Below are 23,491 nucleotides of genomic sequence, written 5' to 3'. Positions count from 1 at the left end.
CAGTTATGTTCAGTTGAGAGTCAAATCTGAAAATGATGTAATATACCTGTGTATAGGAGGGATTTACACAACTAGTGGGGTGGGATTGACACAACTGAAGACTCACAAACTGTGGGGCCTATTCATCATCGAAGACCGTATGGCCTCCAATGATGAAGGATTGATCTAGCTGCGAGGGATACTTAAGTATCCAACTCGCAGCGGGGGAAACGTGACACCGGAGCAAATCATCATTGCTCCGGTGAGGGGACAACTGCTCCAAAAAGCAGCTGTCCCCTCGGTTAGTATCGCAGCTACACATGTAGCGTCATCCCGGCTATCGGACCCCTGATGATGAATGGCCCAGTAACTTAAATGTGCGAAAACTAGCGTTTCCGCATGGTTACTTGGCCATTTATCATTTGATGACTAGGCCCCTTTGGCTCCATAATCACTACCCACTCTGCTAGCACAAGTCTATTTAAACAGATCATTTTGAAGCTGTGAATACCCTGTCACAAAGTATAATATAAGGGAACTGTCCTACACAAATGAATCCCTTATCAGAAAAATCCTCTTCCTTGAGTACAAACCTATCTACCCACTCAAGTTAATTTTACAGTTTCCTTACTATTGCATTCAAATTATTGTTTTTTGTTGCATTTCTCAATTAATTATCTTACGTTTGATATATGTACATGCTGTACATGAAATGGATGGCCTCTCAATCATTGCTATCCTCAGGCATAGGTCTGCTTTGTCTATGTAATTTATAGATCAATAAATCCTTAACTGATTGTATCTAATGATTGCAACTGACATGAATTGTGCACCATGCAAATCATTTTAAATCAGCAGCACTTGAAGTTTGTTTTTTGACATTAACTGCAATATAAAGCATCAGGATCCGATGTAACGAGAAGGATATGGCAAAAAGATGTGATTTAATTATTTATCGCATGATAAATGTGATAATATAGTACAGATGTATTAAAAAAGAAATTATGATTTTATTTTGTGGAAAATCATTGTGATAAATATTTATTTAGTGAAGATCAAATAACCTCTGTTTTGCAATTGAAAATAGTAGAAATGTGATGTTTTCATATGAATCATTCAAAAATCGCAAATATTTATCTGATTTTCTTGCTCCTGTTTATCACATGTCTCAGATGGCGTAGAAATAGCTTTATCATAAGAAGAAGGCAAGAGAGGAGGATTTTGAGAACCCACTCATGTATGGGAAGACCTATGTAGTGCAGTTCCTCCTTTTTCTTGGCCTACTTGTTACTAGTGAGCAGTAGCCATCATGACAAACCACTTCAACTGAATCTTTAACTATTATTAATTATTCTACACATGTAAGTAAATGGAACCACAAATATATGATATAGTTTAATTACATAATTGTAATCCTATCTTACTGGTAAGGGGTAATCAAAATGTTGTTTCTAGTTTGGACGACTGTGCATGCTCTGCTTTGTCATGATGCGGCCAGGGATCGGCCTTTACTCACTGCTGAACTGGCGTCCTTGGGCTCTGAGGCGTTCTAATGCCAGGTGTAAGTGGTAAGTAATGGCTGAGGATTCTTCCCGGAGTCCACTAGAACTTCCATGCGTGCGTCTTGGTTCCCGTGGTATCGGGCATGGGCGTGACCATGCTAGTTCATCTCACCTGATCAGTCTCCTCCAATGGCAGTCTGCAGTCTCTCAGCTGATCTCACGATCCAATGACCAACTGCCTAGGGGTATTTAGGTCTGACTCCTGCAACAGGAAGTTGCCTGTTCAACTTCACAGTATGACAGAACGCTACTATTCCTTCATGACATCATTAATTTCTTCATTGTTTCATGTCTCCAGTGTTCCAGTGACTTCCAGCAATACTCTTTCCAGCGTGCTGTTCAGAATTCAAGCAGAACTCCCTATGTTACATGTTTTCAGTTGTGAAGCTGATTGCCAGAGTTCCAAGTCTCACTCTCATGCCAAATTCTAAATGTCTGTTCAGACCTCAAGCTGAATTCCCTGTAATACATGTTTCAGCTGTAGCCGATTTGCAGAGTTCCAAGTTTCATCTCCTAGAGTGCTCCAAGACAAGATAACCGTGTGTGCTACTATCTTTTCTCAAGTTTGTTTTAGTTTTACTACCAGTTACCTTCCCTTGTGTTCTCCCAGTAGCAGGTTCTATTTCCGCCCTCGGTACTTCATCCAGTATAGGTTTCCAGTGTCTTTGCCCCATATTCTCCAGGCATCTGGATTCACAGTGTACTCAGTACACTAAAATTGTGTCTGGATTCACAGTATACTCAGTACACTAAATTACGTCTGGATTCACAGTACACTCAGTACACTAAATTATGTCTGGATTCACAGTACACTCAGTACACTAAATTACGTCTGGATTCACAGTACACTCAGGACACTAATTAGCATGTGGATTCACTGTGCACTCAGTACACAATCCGAATTCTTCTGCGTACTCACTACTCAGATCCTAGTCTGTGTCCATTACCAACCTGCAGCATAAAAATGTAAGTGTATGTGTTGTGTACTGGATAATTGTGTATATGTGTAGATACAGTATGTGTATATATTGTGTGCATAATGTGGATGTGTTAGTTTGTATATATGTGTATGTATGTGTTAATTTTTGTATATATGTGTTAGTGTGTACACTGTGTATGTATATGTCTTATTGTGTCTGTATGTGTTTATGTGTGTACACTGTATATGTAAATGTTAGTGTGTATGTAATATATACACTTGCTACATTAATGTATGTGTGTGTGCATGTTTAACTTAAACTTAATCCAGCCCTGTATACTGTATGTTACAATGTTTCCTTTCACACACACCGGCCGGCTTTTCTGACCTTGTACTACTGCTGCTGCGCATGCCCAATACATGAAGAAAAAAACCACAACATTAAAAACGGTTCAAAACCGTTGCGCGTGTAAGGCCCTGATTGCCGTTAAAAAAACAGCTGGCTTTGCCTGGTTTTTCATTGACCAGTGAAAACCGACGTGTGTGAATTAGCCCTAAAGCAGATTATTCCGGAGATCAGATTATCTGAACAGAAATGTTTTGTACTGTCCTTGAATATATTTATACATATTATTATAATTTAACTCCATTATTACTTCATTTAATGTGATTTCAGGTTTCTAAATTCTCTCCAGTTCCTCTACATCTTGTGGTGTTACCAATGACATATACTCTTTATGGGCAATCTTTGCAGTAGTTATCTGTCCCAGTTATGTTCAGTTGAGAGTCAAATCTGAAAATGATGTAATATACCTGTGTATAGGAGGATTTACACAACTAGTGGGGTGGGATTGACACAACTGAAGACTCACAAACTGTGGGGCCTATTCATCATCGATGACCCTATGGCCTCCAATGATGAAGGATTGATCTAGCTGCGAGGGATTCTTAAGTATCCAACTCACAGCGGGGTAAACGTGACACTGGAGCAAATCATCATTGCTCCGGTGAGGGGACAACTGCTCTGAAAAGCAGCTGTCCCCTCGGTTAGTATCGCAGTTACTTACCTGCTCCCCATCATCCCGGCTATCGGACCCCTGATGATGAATGGCCCGGTAAGTTAAATATGCGAAAACTAGTGTCTCCGCATGGTTACTTGGCCATTTATCATTTGATGACTAGGCCCCTTTGGATCCATAATCACTACCCACTCTGCTAGCACAAGTCTATTTAAACAGATCATCGTGCAGAACTCCTGTCCCAAGTGCACCTTCGTGGTTATATTCCCTGTGTCTTCCTGTGCAAGTCTATCTCTGGATCATCCCTTCCTAGTGTTTCGAGTGTCATTCCCTTTCAGTTCCATTCCAGTGTTATGTCATTCCCAGTATCTTTGTGTTATTTCTAGTGTTCCCAGTTTTAGTAATTTCAGTATTATTTACGGTCTTCTGTCAGGAATCGGAATGAAATACCGCCGGCCGCATGGTTCGATTCCCGGCGGCGCCTGGCCAACAGATGAGCAGAGCCCGGCAGCGGAAGCCCGACAGCACTGGAAATCCCGATCGTGGTAAGGTATGTATCAACTAATCTAACCTAACCCCCTAAACCTAACCCTCCTTAGGGGTGCCTAACCCTAACCTTTCCCCCAAGTGCCTAACCCTAATCCCCCCTCTAAGTGCCTAACCCTAACCCCCCCTTCCCCGCTGCCTAAACCTAAGTCCCCCGGGGGGGTGCCTAACCCTAAGTCCCCCCCTGGGGTGCCTAACCCTAACCCTCTCTCCCCCTAGCCTAACCCTCCCGGGGGGGTGCCTAACCCTAAGTCCCCCCCGGGTGCCCTAAACCTCTCCCTCCCCCCCGCGGCTGTCCACTCGCGGCGTCCGGCATCCCTTCGATCGGGATGCCGGGCACCGGTCTCCCGGCATCGGGGAAGTGTCAGGCATCTACATCTAGACACCCAGCATTTCACCCTCGACTGTCATTTCATATGACAGTCGGGAAGCCGGTTGTCGGTATTAAGGCAGCCAGTTTCCCGATTGTATACCCTTCTGTCATTCCCAGGTACCTGTCCAGAGGGCCGCGACTTGCTCACTTGGTGCAGCGAAAACCAAATCCCAATTGGAGGGGTCACTGGAAAAAACCACCAAGTGAGTTAGATTCCGCACCTCTGGGCAGGTCTAGCCAAACCTGGGTTTGGCCGCAACTAGGAGACCTAGTTACTGTCACCCCCGTCACTTATTTCTTCTCTATCCTAACCCCCCGCTTCTCGACCTCAACAGAGGTGTTCCAAGTGCCTGGTTGAGACATGCTTCTTCCAGTCACATGCACAATTCTTCCAAATCCAGGGTATTGTTCTACAAATTTGCGATAAGCTGAATTGAAAACCATCACATCTCTAAACTAGTTTTGGATTCAACAGTGATTTTTGCATTGCGATTTTACTCTGAATTATATTGTAACATTCCGCCTATAAATTTTTTCAGATTGTGAATATCCACGATTAAGGGCACATTTTTTCACAAAAGTATTGCAGAAATTATACATCAGCCCAGAAATCCCCAAACTGACTTGCAAATTACTAAGGGCTGATAAAAGATACTTAAACTTGTTCAACAGTTGTTATCAAACTGATACCATAGTTCAATAATTTGTGGGAAATTCTCGAAGTTTAGAAAGACTAGAAAATTTTAATTTAAATTAGTGCAAGACAAACATGTTCAAGCTTAAACTACATTGCATAGTGTATTTAATAGTTTTTCATACAAATATTGATAATTGAATCTCAAATGTACTCTGTAGCACCCCCACTATGTGACATTTCATCCAGTCTATTCCGCCCAATGTAATCTATGTAGTGAACCCAAGATGGCTGCCTCGCCTGGTACCTATGTGGGCAGGATAAATAATCCTTGGAATTTGTTACCCAAACTGGCTGCCTCAACTCTGTATTATGTTTTCTGAAAATCTAATCCTCTATAATATGTTCATGGTTTCTGTATTCTCTGTAAAACTGAGCCTCTACATTTTGTCATGATTTCTGTAAAGTTCCTTGAGTTTTTTGTTGAAAATAAAATTACACTGTACAACAAATTAATACTTTTAATTTGTTTCCTTTCTAAAATTAGTCATACAGTTCTAATTTAAAGTCAAGAAAAACTAAAATGATTTCAGAATGTTTTTACTAGCTCTATTTTTTGAGCTACACTACTTGCACTATACTTTATGTACATTAGTAATATAGTGATAGTGAAAAGCTATTTTATAATAATCTGATATTTTCTTGATAGAAAATAAATAACAGTTGTTTTAATTCAATCAATCACAAATAAGAACACAAAAGGAAACAAACATACAGCATACGAAAGTACTAATATAGTGGCCTATTCATGGGGGTGCTTTCTCTTTGCTTGTCGCTTGTACTCCTCTTCTGGGCTATCTCTTGTCACTGTCCAACAGTAGTGATTCACCTACCCTGATATCTTTGTTCCACTGCTGAAATGTCTTGGTGGAATCGCTCACTATGATTGTCACCCAGTGCACCACAGGGTCATTAGGTCCAGCCCCCTCTCCGCGGAACACAGATTGCTGGTAAGATTCTCTCCATTCTGCCCACGTCACTAGGAATACTCCTACATCGTCATAAATGGGCTATATCTCGGAACTCAGAGCTAACTGAGAGTTTTAAGTGTCACATTCATTCTTTGCATGCTGAAATCAATTAGAATTAACTATTTTCACATCGGAAACATTTTCATTGTTTTGCAGTGTTATTATTAATATTAAATGTGAATGGTGAAACCTCATGTTTAAAATTTGAACACAGTAAATTTGGATGTTCGAATTAATCAGAATTATGCCTAAATTGTAAATTGAAGCAACTAAAAGTTCAAAAGGCATCAGTTTTAGCATATTTTATGATTTTTTTTTTTTTTTAAAGAACTTTGATTGCAAACTATATCATAAATGATGACCTTTAAGCCTCAAACCAAAACTGCAATCAAGGACTGCAAGCTGAAGACTCCAAACAGCAAAATCCAACCGCCTGAAATTCAGAATGAATCCCCACCTTTTTTTTTATTGAACTTGCTCTCAAGAACTTAAAGTCTATATATAACATCCCTGCTGGACACTTTATAATAAAGTGGATTCTTAATTGTGCAATAATTTTAGGCCTCTTTTAAATGTGTTTAATTAAAAAAACCACAAAACTAATTGGCCATGGAATGTGACTTTGTCAAATAATTACACCCAACTAATTTAATGAAATATCGTCACAGACCGTGTCAGGAAATGTGAACAGAACACTGCTGCTGCTCAGAATTAGAACTGTTAATTTCCCATCAGCTGATTATAAAAACATAGACCCCGAAACCATTACTTTTAGCATGAACAGCAGATATAGGAAATTGTCACAGTATGGTTTGTAGCGACTAATGATCTAAAACAGATTTGGTTCTCTTTATCATATGAGACCCTGACAGAACTGCCACAGATAGAGTCCATCTTTTTTGTTACTCTCAGAAAGCAAATGTTCTCATTTTCAATTATTAACAAGAAACGGATGACAGAACAGTTATTTCTAAACATCTAGATCAGGAATTAACAATGAGTCATTAACAGCATTTCTTACAGAAAAGAAAAACATCTTGTGCTGTCTAGCATGATTAATTAGTTTGGTTATTACTGAAGATTTGAAGGGAAAATGCACAATTATGTATAAACCTTTCAATGAATAAACTTTGATTGTATTTCACTTTACATTTGTTACATGTTCTTTGCATAAGTTATTCTATTTACATATAAAAGTAATAACAGTAATAATGATAATAATAGTAATCACCTATAGTTGATAGACTCAGACATTTTGGGAGCTGACTCAACAGTCATTAGAATGCAGCCTGTAATAAACAGTGTTATCACCCAGAGGCGTCACTAGGGTTTGTGTCACCCGGTGCTGTAATGCATGGTGACAACCCCCCTCCTCCACCCAATAAAAATTGGGACCAAAGTGCAGGGCTGCCATCAGAAATTGTGGGGACCAGACTGACAATATAGGCAGTGCCCTCCACTCACCATGTTTCTGCAACTCCAGTTTCGCAGTGTATCCCCAGCCGGCACCTATTCTGTCTCCCCAGCCAGCACCCCTTCTGTCTCCCCGGCCAGCACCCCTTCTGTCTCCCCGGCCAGCACCCCTTCTGTCTCCCCAGCCAGCACACCTTCTGTCTCCCCAGCCAGCACACCTTCTGTCTCCCCAGCCAGCACACCTTCTGTCTCTCCAGCCAGCATCCCTTCTGTCTCCCCATCCAGCACCCCTTCTGTCTCCCCGGCCAGCACCCCTTCTGTCTCTAGGCAGCATCCCTTCTGTCTCCCCAGCCAGCACCCCTTCTGTCTCTAGGCAGCACCCCTTCTGTCTCCCCAGCCAGCACCCCTTCTATCTCTAGGCAGCACTCACACACAGCCCCTAACAGCCCACAGACATTTACCTTCTATGTTTTCTGGCTGCTCCTCTTCACGCTATGACTGGATCCTGTCAGTGGTGCAGCGTGGGTGATATCATAACGTCTTTAGCGCCTAAGCTCAAATAAAAAAAAAACTTTATTGTATCAGGCAGCCGCAATCCCCCACCCACACTACTTCTCTCTCTCAGTGATCCGCCCCACATTTCCCACTCTCTCAGCAATCTCCCCACACTCTACTTTGTGCCCTTTGTGTGTCACTGATTCCTCCCACATACGCAGACACATTCCCCGCTTTCTCTCTGTGATCTTCACACACATTTCTCTCTGTCAGTAAGCCCCCTTCCCCACACACACACATTCCCCTCCGTGAGTGAGCATCCCTCTCCACACTCATTCCCCTCTGTCAATGAGCCCTCCTCCCCCCACACACACACATTCCCCTCCGTGAGCGAGCCCCCTTCCCCACACACACACATTCCCCTCCGTGAGTGAGCCCCCTTCCCCACACACACACATTCCCCTCCGTGAGTGAGCCCCCTTCCCCACACACACACATTCCCCTCCGTGAGTGAGCATCCCTTGCCACACACACACATTTCCCTCAGTCAATAAGCCCCCCTCCCCACACACATTCCCCTCTATCATTCTATGCCCATCCCCCCCTTACCTCTGACTAAGTGTTCCTTTGCATAAGCCTGTTTCAAGGTTAAAGACTGAGGAGTCAGAGGCAGAGCAGCGGAGAAGAATGGAGCTCTGCTCAGGCATGTACTGCCCTTGGCTGCTCTGAGCTCATGGCAAGGTGGCTGGTCCGGGGGAGGGGCCAGTCACCAGGAAGTATAGCTACAGTCAGTGTGGCAGTGAGCTGCTGCCCACCTCTGTGGATCCCCACTGGCACTGGCGGCATGCACTGGGATCCCAGCCGCCACTGGCCCATTACTCCATGGGACCCCCTCTCTGTCTCTCTGTTCAGAAGCGGGGAGCAGACTGGGGGATGCGGGGAGCTGCATTAGTGTGGTGGCGGCAGCGCATGCAGGGGGGTGTGGGCAGCTGCATTAGTGTGGTGGCGACAACGCATGCAGGGGGTGCGGGCAGGAATGTGCGGCTTTTGGTGTCACTCTCTTGGAGGATGACACCCGGTGTGGCCCGCACCCCCTTTGACAGCGGGCATCTTAGTCCTTGCACATTGTGATGGGCTATAGAGGGAAGTAGGGGCGTATCTGTAATGGGTGCAGGATGTGTGGGGCACATGGGCCCAGGGGCCATGGGTCCACGGGGGCCCCGCACCACACACCCTGCACCCATAGTATTACTTACCTCTCTGGAGCCCCACGTCAGAGCGGGGGTCCGGCGCTACAAAAACAACTGGAAAATGGCGGCTGCAGCCATTTTCCCATTGCTTGCGCATGCGCAGTACAGGGAAATTGGCCGCCACGACCATTTTCCTGGTGACCTGCGCATACTCTATAGACTCTGGGCGCACTCTAGTTCCCAGAGTCTATAACTCCGGCACTGGCCTTGCACAGCTCAGTGCAATGCCGGCCGCTGGACAGAGAGGAGGAGACCCGTGTTGGAGACTGCACACGGGCCCCCTCCTCTCTAGAAATGCCCCTGGAGGGAAGGGCTTCGTATCATCATTTGCAGCAGTGGGTGCTTCACCTTTGAATCGGTCCTTAAGTATGCAACATGCCAGTGGCATCCCTCCCGTGGTGACACCCGACGCACATAGGATTGTAGCGCGGCAAAGGCAGCGTGGCTTTGCGGGTAGGGGCATTGCCTTGTGGGTAGGGATGTGGCCTCATGGCCAAACGCCCATTTTAGTCACTCCAGGGGGTCCCGGAAATGCGGACTGCCCCCGGGGACCAGTAGCCGAGTACTGCACGTAATGTACACAGTGAAAATAGAATTTTAGCATTATAATATCATTATTTGCTGCTGCTTACATATAATCAATTTCTGGGGACACTTGGGGACACTAAACCAGTTTACACTAGAAAGTACATCTTGCATTGCTTATAAATGATTAGTTATAATGTAGCCATGGTGCACAGATCTGAATAAATGCTTCTATTTGATATAGTGTTGTAGTGTTCATTGAAGCAATTTGATTCATCTGCTGGCAAACTTCATTAAGTATAAATTATCTCATAGACCTGACAGGGCATGTGTAAGCTGCAATGAAAATAACACAAATTGTTTATCTTTGCTGAGGTAGAAATCTTGTCAGATGTATAATTTTAAGTGATCTTAATTCTAGTTTCTTAAATATGTCCTGCAAAAATTGACTTTGTACAGTTCTCACATCAAAATATTCTTTATAACTAAACAGTGGAAAATATTAATATCTTCACTTCTTTGGAAATTGCTTTAATGTTTAGTAAATTAGACTTACAAAGAAGAATATATGGCACAATAAAAAATAAAGTAAATCACTGAGTGTCATTCCATGGCTTCTGCAAAACCGTGCTCCCTACCAGTCACTATGCGCCTAATTCTGAGTTGCACATAATTTAGTCGCAATTCCAGATTCTTCCTGCACTTAGAAGACCCATGTGAACATTCAGAGTTGGGTGTATTCCTATCTAATGTGACCGCACCACCTGAGCCTTCCACTTGTGAGAGCAGGCATCATCACTAGTACCAGCAATTGCACTAGCCCTAGTCTTGGTGCAGGAGATCCAACTGAATCTGACAGGTTTCTACATACCTTTAGCTTAGAATAGGCCTATACAGCCACAAGTGAGAAGCAACCGAGATGTGTAGGACTCAGAATCGCTCATAAGTACTTACAGATGCCTACGCAGCCCACGATGCATGTGTGGTTTGCTAAAATTCCCTTGATCCACCCGCATTCGTAATTGTGTTCAACTCAGTATCAGGCCCCATGTTTGGATGTAAAGCTGGACGTGGGATTAACCATTTGGTGGCATATTCACTGTTAAATTGAAATTTGACTATGTTATCAGCTACATTGCCGCCCTGGGCAGAGCAAGATTTATTTCTGTTTTGTCCAGGTTGTTCAATCTGCAATGTTTGGATGTACTGTATGCATAACCTTTTCATTATTCAGCTTCAGCCAAATGTCTCTCTGTTGATAACAAATATGTGAAGCAGAACTATTGGGATGGTGAGAGTGTGGGTGTGGCATGGTGAGTACAGGTAGGAGTTATCTTGGTGAGAGATGGCACCATTTCTAAGATGGCATTAAATGACAATCAATACTTTCAAGCATATAATCAATGTGTGAAGGCTTCTTAAGACTGCATATATCTAATGTCACACATATAATAGCAGCTACCAATCAGTATAACTCTCATAGTAACTATGCATACGTCTCAAATAAATAAACCTCTTTCTATTATCAGTCTCCAGCAGACTCTATTAAAGTGTCCCAGTTACTTCGGTAAACAGGCCTGGTTTCACATAGGTAACCTATTTTACTAAAGGGGACTTTATGTCTTATTCATATGTAGACATAGTGTTGATGTCGGACACACCGAATGATTTTTGGCTGCTGTGCATGCACGGCGATGGGTTTGATGCGATGGCCGCACTGAAGATTTTTTTGCAAAGTGAGTGACAGGAAGTAAGCATTTGGGGACAGGTAGTAACCATTTGGGGAGGTAATGGAGGATGGCTACAAAAATGCAGGCGTGTGTTCCAGAATCTGGGCGTGCCTCTATGAATTTGTATATGTAGCTGTAGAGGCCCCGGTGTCTTAGGTGAGACAAGCATTCTGAGACAGCATAGGCTCAGATGTTCTATGTGTAACCGATGTTTCATCTTTTGTATGCAAGTGGCGGATGTGAGACGCCAGAGGTGGGCATCACTGTGCACAAGACATCAGTTAAATCATTAGCATATTAGCGCTAAACCGCTGCGTATGAAATTGCAGTCATGGTGGTATTTACATGCACCCCTGGATCAGGCCTTTTGTGTGCTTCCCTTGCACATGTGCACTCATGCATTCGCTCCTCTGTGCTCCTCCTCATGCCCAGTGCCTTTTAGGCAACATAATCCAACCAGTATCCAGCAATATGGCTGTGGCTGGCTCCGGCAGGGGCAACTTAACAACTGACAGTGGCAGGGTATAACAATAGCGTGAGTGTCTCATACAGAAGTAAGACAACTGAATTGCACTAAATTCATAAATCGCTTTATCGATTAACTGGTTACAGTCTGATTTCCTTCATGGCTAACTCATTTATTATGTCTGTGATAGTACTTGTATATGGATAAGAATTAGTGATGGCATTTGTTGAACGCAGCAATGATGAGAACATATTCTAATGCTGCAGGAGGTGTCTTTTTAAAATGATCTGGTATAAAAGAAATCCCAGGAAACTATAACACATTCCGCAGAAGTTATTTTGTTGACATTTTAAAACATAACACGCTCCCTGTTATCACGGTAGAATGATAACTTATTATGATATTAGTCAGATAACATCCTCTACTCACATGAAGTTCTCTCCCCTGCATATCTCAGAAAACAAGACTGAAAAATAATATGAGGACTTGAGCTGGAGAAGTCAGAGTGCAAATTGCATGTATCTGTTAGTACATAGTATGATTTCTTTTTCTGTTGCAGTTATGACACAGGTTTAATTGCACACTTTCACTTCCAGGTTATATTATCTTTTAACAGTTTAATGGCTACATATACAAAGTGTGTGTGTATGTATATATATATATATATATATATATATATATACACAGTACTGTGCAAAAGTCTTCAGCAAGTGTTAAAAAAAAATTAAGACTGCTTTCAGAAATTATTTTTATCAATTAACAAAATGCAGAACTAACCACAGATCTTCTGTGGATGTAGGCTTACTCAAATCCTTCTGCCTCTTCATGTAATCCCAGACAGACTCGACGATGTGGAGATCAGGGCTCTGTGGCGGCCATATCATCACTACCAGGACTCCTTAGTCTTCTTTACGCTGATGATAGTTCTTAATGACATTGGCTGTATGTTTGGGGTCGTTGTCCTGCTACAGAAAAAAATTGGAGCCAATCAGACTCCTCCCTGATGTTATTGCATGATGAATACGTACCTACTTGTATTTCTCAGCATTGAGGACACCATTAACCCTGACTAAGGGCCTGATTCAGATTGGCTCGCAAGGCTGTGTTCGCACGCAGTCAGCCAATGTTTGCATTCTGTGCATGCGTATAAGACGCAGTACTTGTGTGCGAACTGGCCACATCGATCGGGAAGCGATCGCAGTGAGCACGCAGAGTCTTTACACAGTGATTGACAGGAAGTGACAATTTGAGGGTGGTGATGGGGGGTGGTCAGAGAAATGCAGGTGTGCTTGGGCGTTTAAACGCTGTTACAGTGGCATGCATAATTAAGCCCCTGCGATAGCATACGCTGGCAGAAGTCTAGATGGTGACAGGAAGTTTAGCAGTGGAATCAGTATGTAATACCACCAGCTGCATGGCCTGCAGTTCGAATCCTGGCAGCATCAGGCCGACAGAGGAAGAGATCCCGGCAGTGGCAGCTCGACAGCGCTGGAAATCCCGATCGTCCCCAGGTAAGTACTAACTAACCTAACCTACCCCCCTAACCCTAACCCTCCCTTAGGGGTGCCTAACCCTAACCTTCCCCCAAGTGCCTAACCCTAATCCCCCTAGCCTAACTCTAACCTCCCAGGGGGGGTGCCTAACCCTAAGTCCCCCCTGCGAGCCCTAAACCTAACCCTCCCCCCAGTGGCTGTCCGCTCACGGTGCCCGGCATCCCTTCGATCAGGATGCCGGGCACCGGTCTCCCGGCATCGGTAAAATGAGTGGTGTCTACATCTAGACGCCGGTCATTTCACCCTCAACGGGATATGACAGTCGGGAAGCCGGCTGTCGGTATAATATCAGCCGGCTTCCCGATTGCATACCATTTCTATGGTAGGGTCAGGTCAACCACAACTGTACAGATGGTTCCGATGGTACTCGATGGTACCGAAGTTTTCGCTGACTTGCGGATGCATGTCTTCGGAAGTGAGCAGGCTTTATACAGTGATGGGCGTCTTAGTATAGTGCTGCGGTTGCCGTGTAAGTGCATTCATTAGCATATTTTCACAGTGAGCGGAGTGCGTGCGAACGTAGCCATGCAAACCAACCTGAATCAGGCCTTAAATCCCCAACTTCATTTGATGAAATGCAGACCCAAACTTGCAAGGAACCTCCACCATGCTTCACTGATGCCTGCAGACACTCATTATTGCACCACTCTCCAGTCCTTAGGCCCAGAACTGGCAGAAACCAGTGATATATCTTCTCAGGCTGTGTGCACTTGCTACAGGGGCTGCCAGTGACTGACTTCTCAACTTGGTGGACAAATTTAAATGCCTGCCCAGTTGTGATGTCAGTGCAGACATATTGAACGGCAGATTGGTAAATGTACATTGGTTTACCAATCTGTCGCTTGGTCTGCTGATCCTTGGGTTGGTGGATATGTCGCCAAGGTGATGATGTTGTATGTTTTGCAGGTAAGGTTACTTGAAATGTATGCTATCTCTAATAGTTTCCTACTCTTATCAGGATTGATTTGGTACATATAGAAAGAAGGAGAAGAAGTATTCATATAAGGGGCACTCCCCCCTTTTTTTCTCAGGATTAATTTGGGCAAACCCTTAGACCTAGGAGATGGGTTATGATGGATGAGAAATACTTGCTATTTATCTTTGTTCTCCCACAGGAATAAAACACAACAAATCATATTGAAACAAAAAAAATTACAGGTTTATTGCTCAGGATATTGCGGGTGGTATGGAATCATTGACAGTGCAATAAAAGGTAAATTAGGCAATATATTCTAACATATTTTACAACATGTTTCAGAGCTGGAGGCAAAGGCGATTATGCGCGTAGATCAAGCGACTGTTTGCCATCACTCATGCGTATAAGCCATACTGCACGTGTGCAGCAATTGCATTGCGAATTCGGATACACAGGGGAATTCATTGCAGAGTGAGTGACAGGTTGTCAGTGTTTGGGGATGGTGACAGGGGATGGTCTGAAAAACGCAGGTGTCTGTCCGTTTGAACGTGGGTGTGCATAAATTAGCCACTGCGATTGCATACACAGCTCTGCAAGTCCGAAAAGCTCCCCAAGGCTGCTGCTCGATGTGCATCGATGTTACCGATAGTTATGCAGGTAAGCAATGTTTTATAGCATATCATTGCAGAGTTTAGTAGTTTGATGGGTTTTTTTTTAGTTTTGTTTCTTTGTTAGTTAGCTCATTAAGGGGTCTATTTATCAAGCAATGAAAAGTGAGGAGAAGTGGACCAGTGGATAAGTTGACCAAAGCAACCAATCAGCTTTGAAGTTGCATCTAACAAGTACAGTCTATAAGATAATAGGTAGGAGTTGATTGGTTGCTATGGGCAATTTATCCACTGGTCCACTTCTCTACACTTTTCACTGCTTGATAAATAGACCCCTGAGCCTGTTATTAGCCTAGTGGTATGTGCTGTTTGTTTGTTTTACTCAATTTATTGCTAACCATATTAGTAGGAGGGTGCTGGGCTTGTTAGCAATCAGTAATTTCACATGGCAGGTATCCTATGTATGGGTCATTAGTAGACTGGAAAGCCTAGCTGGAAGTGCCCTATATCAGAAGTGCACAATTCAAAAGTGCAATTTAAGATTAATACTGGCGTTAGACCAGCATTGAACCAAAGTGAAATAGAAGGGAAACAACCAATCTACACTTCTAACAACCTAAACTAAATTGGGAAAAAATACCAACAACAAATGTGAATTCACATTCTCACTGTTACAAGATCTTGCTGACTGCATAGCCTGGACTTTCAACACTGAACTCTGGGCCTGATTCAGAGCCGCTCGTAAGCGGCTGCTCGTTCGCTCTGAGCGATGTTCGCACATCTGCGCATACGTATGGCTCGTAATGCGCATGCGCCAACCAATCATTGCGGTCGGAAATCGTGTGTTCGCAAAATAGCGAGTGCCTGCTAATTTGAGTGACAGGATGAGGCGTTTGTGGGTGGTAACAGGGGAAGGTGCTTGAAAACGGGGAGTGGAGATCCGAACGCAGGCGTGCCAAACGGTCAAAACGGGCGTTTTAAGGGTGTGCATAATTAACAAAGCAGCATCATTGGCCACGTCACTTGGTTGTCTCTTAGCCTGAACTGTTCGCATGATTGCGGTAGGAAAATCCAACCACAAGCACTGCGAGCAGTTCAGACGCCTTTCGATGTACTCGATTAATTTAATAAATAGTGGAGATGACGTATGATGCGAACGGCCAGGTGGCATCTTTACAAAATAGCGAGTGCATATTTTGTTCGCTCGCTCAGACATAGAGGCGTCAACAGACCGCAAAGAGCAAGCGCTCTATTAAAATATCCGGCCCCTTTTTCTGAACGAGCGAGCACAAATAGCGTCCGACTCTGAATCAGGCCCTCTGTTTGGTTGATACAAAAACATTGTGCATCACTCGTTACCATTTGTGCTGCCTCTGTGCTTAACAGATAATCTGAATGAACACTGTTAATGTCAGCCTACCTCTCTAATAATGTATTTTTACCTTAGCTCTTTTGCCTAGTCTTACATCATCTAGCTACTACCACTGTCTACTCTAATATTCAATTTCTACTCCCTTCTAATCTCCACTTTTTCAAAACTCAATAATATATTTTTGTTGTGCTGACACTTTACCTCATCCTTACCATGACAATGTTGTCTTCAAGTCCTCCCTTCACTCTGTTTCTAACTAATCTTTTGTTCTGCCCTCTGATTCCACCTCTATCCTTTTCCCCTGGTCTCCTCCACCTCCTCCTATCTCCCCTTCTCTCTCTCCCTTCTTCCCCCTTTTCTTCAATTACTCCATTTTCTTTCTCTTATACCCCCCAAGGATCTTACTACCCCACTGCTAATATCTCCTCCCTCACTTCTCTCCCTGTCACTTCACCCCACTTTCATCCACGTCTCCTTAATTTCCCTCCCTGCCCACCTCCTACAGGGTCCCCTCCTAGCACAGGAGCCCGAATGATCCCTACATTCTATTCACCTCAGTCTCCCAAAGTAATCTTCTCTCCATGCTATAGCAACCCTGATAATCTCATTCACATCTTTCCCATCAACTCTGTCAATCTATCCTGTGCCCTCTGGAATGCCAGATCAGTCTATAACAAACTGACCGCCACCCATGACCTTTTCATCTCCAACTTTCTGAATCTCCTTGCCATTACTGAAACCTGGATTTTACCCTCTGACACCACTTCTCCTGCAGCTCTCTCCTATGGGGGCCTCATATTTTCACACACCCTCAGGCCTGGGGGTCTCCATGGGGGTGGTGTTGGGGTCCTTCTATCCCCTGGTTACTCATATCAACTTGTACCCACAGAACTATCCCTTACATTCTCCACATTTGAAGTTCATGCTATATACCTCTTCCAACTAGTACACCTCAGAGTAGCTGTCATCTACCGTCCCCCCGGCCCTCCCTCCAAGTTCCTTGACAACTTTGCTTCCTGGCTCACTCACTTTCTCTCCTCAGACCTTCCCTCTATTATCCTAGGTGACTTCAATATTCCAATTGATATCCCCACAGAATCTGCTGCCTCTAAACTACTCACGCTCACTTCGTCATTTGGCCTCTCACAATGGACCTCCTCACCCTCCCATGCGAGTGGGCATTTGCTTGATCTGGTATTCACTCACTGTTGTGATATTTCTGCCTACTCCAATTCCCCATTCTCCATCTCTGACCATCACCTTCTCTCTATCCTATCCCTTCTCTTTCTGACCTATCCCTCTCTCCTTCCCCTCCTCTACCTCCGAAAGCCACCATCACTAAGCATAACATTGAAGCTATCGACACTGCTTTCTTTTCCTCCCTGCTTGACTCACTTCTGTGCCCTATCCTCTCTTTCTCCTGTGCTGAACAAGCTGCTTCCCTATACAATGACTCCCTTACTTCTGCTCTTGACTCTGTTGCTCCGGCGATCACTACTCACCCTCGCAAATCCACACCACAACCCTGGCATTCCAAATGCACCAGATACCTGCAAAAATGTTCAAGAACCGCCGAGTGACAGTGGAGAAGATCACGCTCTCAGGCAGATTTTCTCCATTTTAAATTCATGCTGTCATCCTACAGTGCTGCCCTTTCCCTCTCTAAATAGTCATATTTCAAGAATCTCATCTCCTCCCTGTCCTCAAATCCCCAGCATCCCTTTTCCACCTTCAACTCCCTCCTCTGCCCACCCCCTCGTCGTCTCCCCTCCTTGCTCTCTGCCATTGACTTTGCTACCTATTTTACATCTAAAATGAATTCCATACATCAGGACATCATATCCAACCAGTCCCCCAGCTTTCCACCTCCTACTTTCCTGGATCACCCATCCCAATCCATTTTACTGAATCTGACATCCTTCTCCCTTGTGACTGGAGAGGAAGTTAAGGCCCTTATCCAGTCCTCCATCCCCCTTCCACCTCTCCCCTCGACCCTATCCCCTCCAGCCTCCTCCGCTACCTCTCTCCTTCTGCCTGCTCCCATCTTGCCCACCTCCTTAATCTCTCCCTCTCTTTTGGCACTGTTCCATCTGCATTCAAGCATGCCCTTGTCTCCCTCATTCTTAAAAACCTAACCTTGATCCTAACATCCTAACTCTAATTACCGACCAATCTCTCTCCTCCCTTTTGCCTCCAAACTCCTTGAGCGTATTGTTTACAACCGCCTCACCACACCCTCCTTGACCCTTTTCAGTCTGGCTTCCGTCCTCTCCACTCCACTGAAACTGCCCTTGCAAAAGTCAGCAACGACCTCCTTGCTGCCAAATCCAAGGGCCACTTCTTCCTGCTCACTCTCCTTGACCTCTCTGCTGATTTTGACACTGTGGACAACCCTCTACTGCTGCATATCCTTCACTCCCTTGGTCTACTTGACACTTCTCTCTCCTGGCTGTCTCCTACCTCTCTGACTGTTCCTTCTCTGTTACCTCTCATGATGACTCCTCCCCCCACAGCCTCTTACAGTAGGTGTTCCCCAAGGTTCTGTTCTTAGACCTCTCCTATTCTCTCTCTATATGTCCTCTCTAGGTAATCTCATCTGCTCTTTTGAACTCCATTATCATCTCTATGCTGATGATACTCAGATCTACTTTTCCTCACCTGATCTTTCCCCCTCTCTACTGACTCATATCTCTAACTGTCTCACTGCTATCTCTTCCTGGATGTCCCAGCAATTTCTCAAACTTAATATGTCTAAGACTGAGCTGATCATCTTCCCAACCTCCCACATAACATCATGTCCCACTATTTCTTTATCAATAGATGGCATAACTATCTCACTTAGTCCCAAAGTGTGTTGTCTTGGAGTCATCCTGGACTCTTCCCTCTCTGTCAAACCACATATTCAAAACCTCTCGCAGTCCTGTCAATTCCATATCAAGAATATTTCCAAGATCATACCCTTTCTAACCCAGGATGCCACCAAAACCCTCATACATTCACTGGTCATCTCCAGATTGGACTACTGTAACCTCCTCCTATCTGGCCTCCCCAAATCCCATCTTTCTCCTCTCCAGTCTGTGCTCATTGCTGCTGCTCGGCTCATCTTCCTCTCCAAGCTCTACATCTGCCTCCCCTCTCTTGCAAGCCCTCCACTGGTTCCCCTTTCCTTTCAGAACCCAATTCAAGGTTCTCACACTCGCTTACAAAGCCCTCACCCATTCCTCTCCCATTTACATCTCTGATCTCATCTCCCTTCACTCTTCTGTCCGCCCTCTTCGTTCTCTTAATACGCACATTCTTTCATGCCAGCTGATTACTTCCTCCTGCTCCCACCTTCAAGATTTTGCCCACATTGCTCCCCACCTTTGGAACTCCCTCCCTCTCCCCATCAGGCTCTGCACCTCTCTACAATCTATCAAATGAGCTCTTAAGACACACTACTTCATTAAAGCCTTCTAGCTCTCATCCTAACTTGCTGCTAAATCTTCCTCCCCCCCACCCCATTCTGTGTCACTCCTGTTTGTCTGCCTCTCCCTTAAAGAATGTAAGCTCTTTCGAGCAGGGCCCTCTACCCTCTTGTGCTTCTCCCTACTTTAATTTAATTTATCTCTTATTCCCCACTAGGGCAACTAACACTTGGCTGCTTGTGTGGGCATAAAGGTTGCTAATATAGCAATGTTTATTATACATGTCCATGTCCTGCTTTGTATTGTATTGTAAGTCACTGGTTACTTATATGTTTATGTAATTTGTAAGGTGCTGCAGAACACTTGTGGCGCCATATAAATAAATGATAATAATAATAATAAGCAACGTCATACGCATATGAGAAGGCCGCAGTGGGAGTCCTTATGCTTGGGTAAGCTTTATGACCATTAGCATATTTTCGCAGCTGCGATACATAAGAAATTAGCGTGCATCACTGAATCAGGCCCAAAGTTCTTACTCAAAGTGGTTTTGTTTGTAAAGGAGCTTCCACTGTGTTGTCTTCATATTGCATATCATGGAAGATGGGATCTACCATGTAATCGTTAGACTCACCCTACTCGTATGATTTCCACTATTTAATATTGACTTATTTGAGAATGACTCTAATATGTTTAGTCTCTCCCTGACCCACTTCTGAAAGAGTGGTCTATACTCTACTATAACAGTCATACAAGTGGTACACAAAGATAACTATCATGTAGCTATTACTCAAAAGAAATACAATTCGTACTTGGGCAAGACTCGATAGTGCATTCTGTAGCAGCTGCAACCCAGGTTTGTTTGATAATGAGGTTACTGAATCACTGCACACTAGTCTTTTGGGGAAAAAAAGAAAGTTACAGTACCAAAGTAATAGTCTACTGTAACTACACCTATCCCCTGGACAGCAGCATAAGTTCACTATCATCGGAATCTCTTACCAGTGGTAGATACTTGCTTATATTGTTTCCAGAGTTTGTATCTAATGAAATGGTAACTTAATAATTGATCAGCTAGCAGTACAATCCAATGTGCTTTCAACTTACATTGTCGTACCATTCCGTTATGAGGCTAAGATTTGTACTATCATTATCTTCGTTTGCTGATACACTGAGGGCCTGATTCAGCAAGGATCACAGCTTTGCTTTGCAATTACGATCCTTGCAATAATGCAAATGCAGCAGAAGGTGTATGACACCCCCCTGCTGCATTTGCAATCCCAGCACTGTGAAGGAGGTTGCAGGCTGGGATCACCATTTCGACCATTGGTGGTCGATGGTCACTTTGATGGATGGGGCCGGGTGGCCGGACAGCTAAGTAAGCCTCAGCTTGTTCATGCTGGTCAGCTTGAGAGCCCAGAAGACTACGTACATCCACACAGTCTCTGGGCTGGCCACTCCCGGAAAACGGGGAATGTTGGCCGACCCTGTCCCCGCACCGCTTCTTAAATGCCTCTGCCTGTCAATCAGGCAGAGGCATTCAAGGGTTTGCGTGTGATTGAGCAGGACCCATTCTGCACACTCACAGAATGGGTCCTGCACACGCACAGATTCCCGATAAGAGTTCAATAGCATCGCCTTTGATGAGTTCTTAATAGCAGTGTACTTGCTGGTGTCACCCTAGTGCCACGAGTTAAGCGGGAAACACACTATATCATGTGTGAGCCTGCCGGTGGAAGAATCCAATGTAACAATACAATGGGCACCATATACACTGCACAATCCAATGTACGATGACGCGATGCGTCATTAATTGCTGCATGTAGTTGCATGGCATCATTCATTGGACCGTTCCATCTGCTGTGCAGCACAACATGGGACCACGTGATGAACAACCCTTGTGAATTCTCAGTCTGTGTACTATATATTGTTCCGATCCACGTTGGAAAGATATATCATACAATATATCATAATGTGTACACCCAGCTTAAGAATACTATTGACCTGTATCAGATTTCTGTAGCTGGAAAAGATATGTTCTAATAGCATTGTCTGTTGTTTACATGTTATCATTTATTTCTGGTATGGGCAGGCAAATTAATTTGTGTTTGAAGACGCCAATATTTTAAGGTGTATTTATTAAATTATGTTTCAGATATATTAACCTATTCATTCTAAAATATTCAAGTGTGCCCTAAAAAGGAGTCAGACTTTTCTTTACCCTCCAGCACAGAAAGATGCTTTTCAGAATATCATAGGTGCATAGCTCAGCTGTCAGGAACATGAGTACATTGTATTAGGTGGGTTGGATATGAGATACCAGCAATCGGGATGCTGCTGGTCAGAATACAGACAGTTGCATTCCGGTAGTGAAGATCCCGACAGTGGTAGGCAAGTATAGTACAACCAACCCTAATCCCTACCCTAACCCTCCTTGCCCGGTGCCTAAACCTAACCTTCCCCTAACCCTCCCCTAACCCCCGATACTTACCTTCAGGATGCCGACGGTTATGATACTGGTGCTGGGATTTCAGTGCTGGTATTTAGAGCATCGGCATCACGCATGCCGGGATGCTGACAACTGTACATCTCGTATTAGGCTTCCATCAGGAGTACAGTAGTAGAAGACGCTACAGTCCTCCTTTACTGCCCCTGGATCTGGGGTATGACCCACCTTTTTCACTTAACCACTGGATACCTGGTACTCACGTCAGGCTGGTGGAGCATTGTTCTCTTCAGCAATTCCAGCTTTCACTGCCACGGGTATCTGAGAGCACATGTAGACCCATCCTCCACAAAACTGCCTTCAGTCTGCTTTTGGCAATAACTCCAGCTATGGTGTAAGAATGACAGGGGAAGACCTGACCTCCTCTGTTCCACCTTCCAATTTGATATTTGGCATATGTTGGGCCTGATTCAGAGATGAATGCAGTGTTTGCAAAGTTAAGAGATTTTTTGCTAATGTGCATGAGCGAAAAGTCAGAGAAACCTCTATGGTGCATATGTTTCACTGAGTGTCTGCAGAGACAGCTGTTGTAAACAGAGTTGCTTGTAATATAGCTGGCAGCAGACAGCCTTGGATGTTCCGAGAAGGTATCTGGGAGGTGGCCTGAAGTAAACCTAAAAAAAGACCTTCTCATGGGCGCATTATGGGAGAGTCAAGGGTGTGTCAGTGAATGCGGCTGCATTCTCAAACACAGAGCCGCAGCTACAGAGGCCATGATTAGAGGAATTTCATAAGGGTCGCAACGGTGCATTGATGGTGGAGTGTTCGAGCACACTGGTGGATTTCCACTGTCTACGGACATAGAAAGAGGGCGTCTCAGGGCTTGAACTCACCGGCACTAGCAATTACAGAAGGGGAAGACTGAGACTAGCATTTGCATATTATCGGAGCAGCGAATAAATAGCTTTCAGAAACAATTCCAGGTCACTCTTTCAAAGGGTATGCGTTTATGATGCCGGCGGTCACAATGCCGACCGCCGACATCTAGACTACAGAATCCCGGCGAGGGTTAACTAACCTATGCCGGGAGACCGGAACCCAGCATCCCGATCGAAGGGATGCCGGGCGCTGAGCGTGGACACACGCGCGGGGGGGGAGGGTTAGGTTTAGGGTTCCCGGGGGGGACTTAGGGTTAGGCACCCCCCCCGATAGGTTAGGGTTAGGCTCGGCGGAGGGAGGGTTAGGCA

Source organism: Taudactylus pleione, unplaced genomic scaffold (genome assembly GCF_031769625.1).
Source record: "Taudactylus pleione unplaced genomic scaffold, aTauple2 ptg000120l, whole genome shotgun sequence".
In the NCBI taxonomy this organism is placed as follows: domain Eukaryota; kingdom Metazoa; phylum Chordata; class Amphibia; order Anura; family Myobatrachidae; genus Taudactylus; species Taudactylus pleione.
This window is presented reverse-complemented; position numbering follows the sequence as displayed.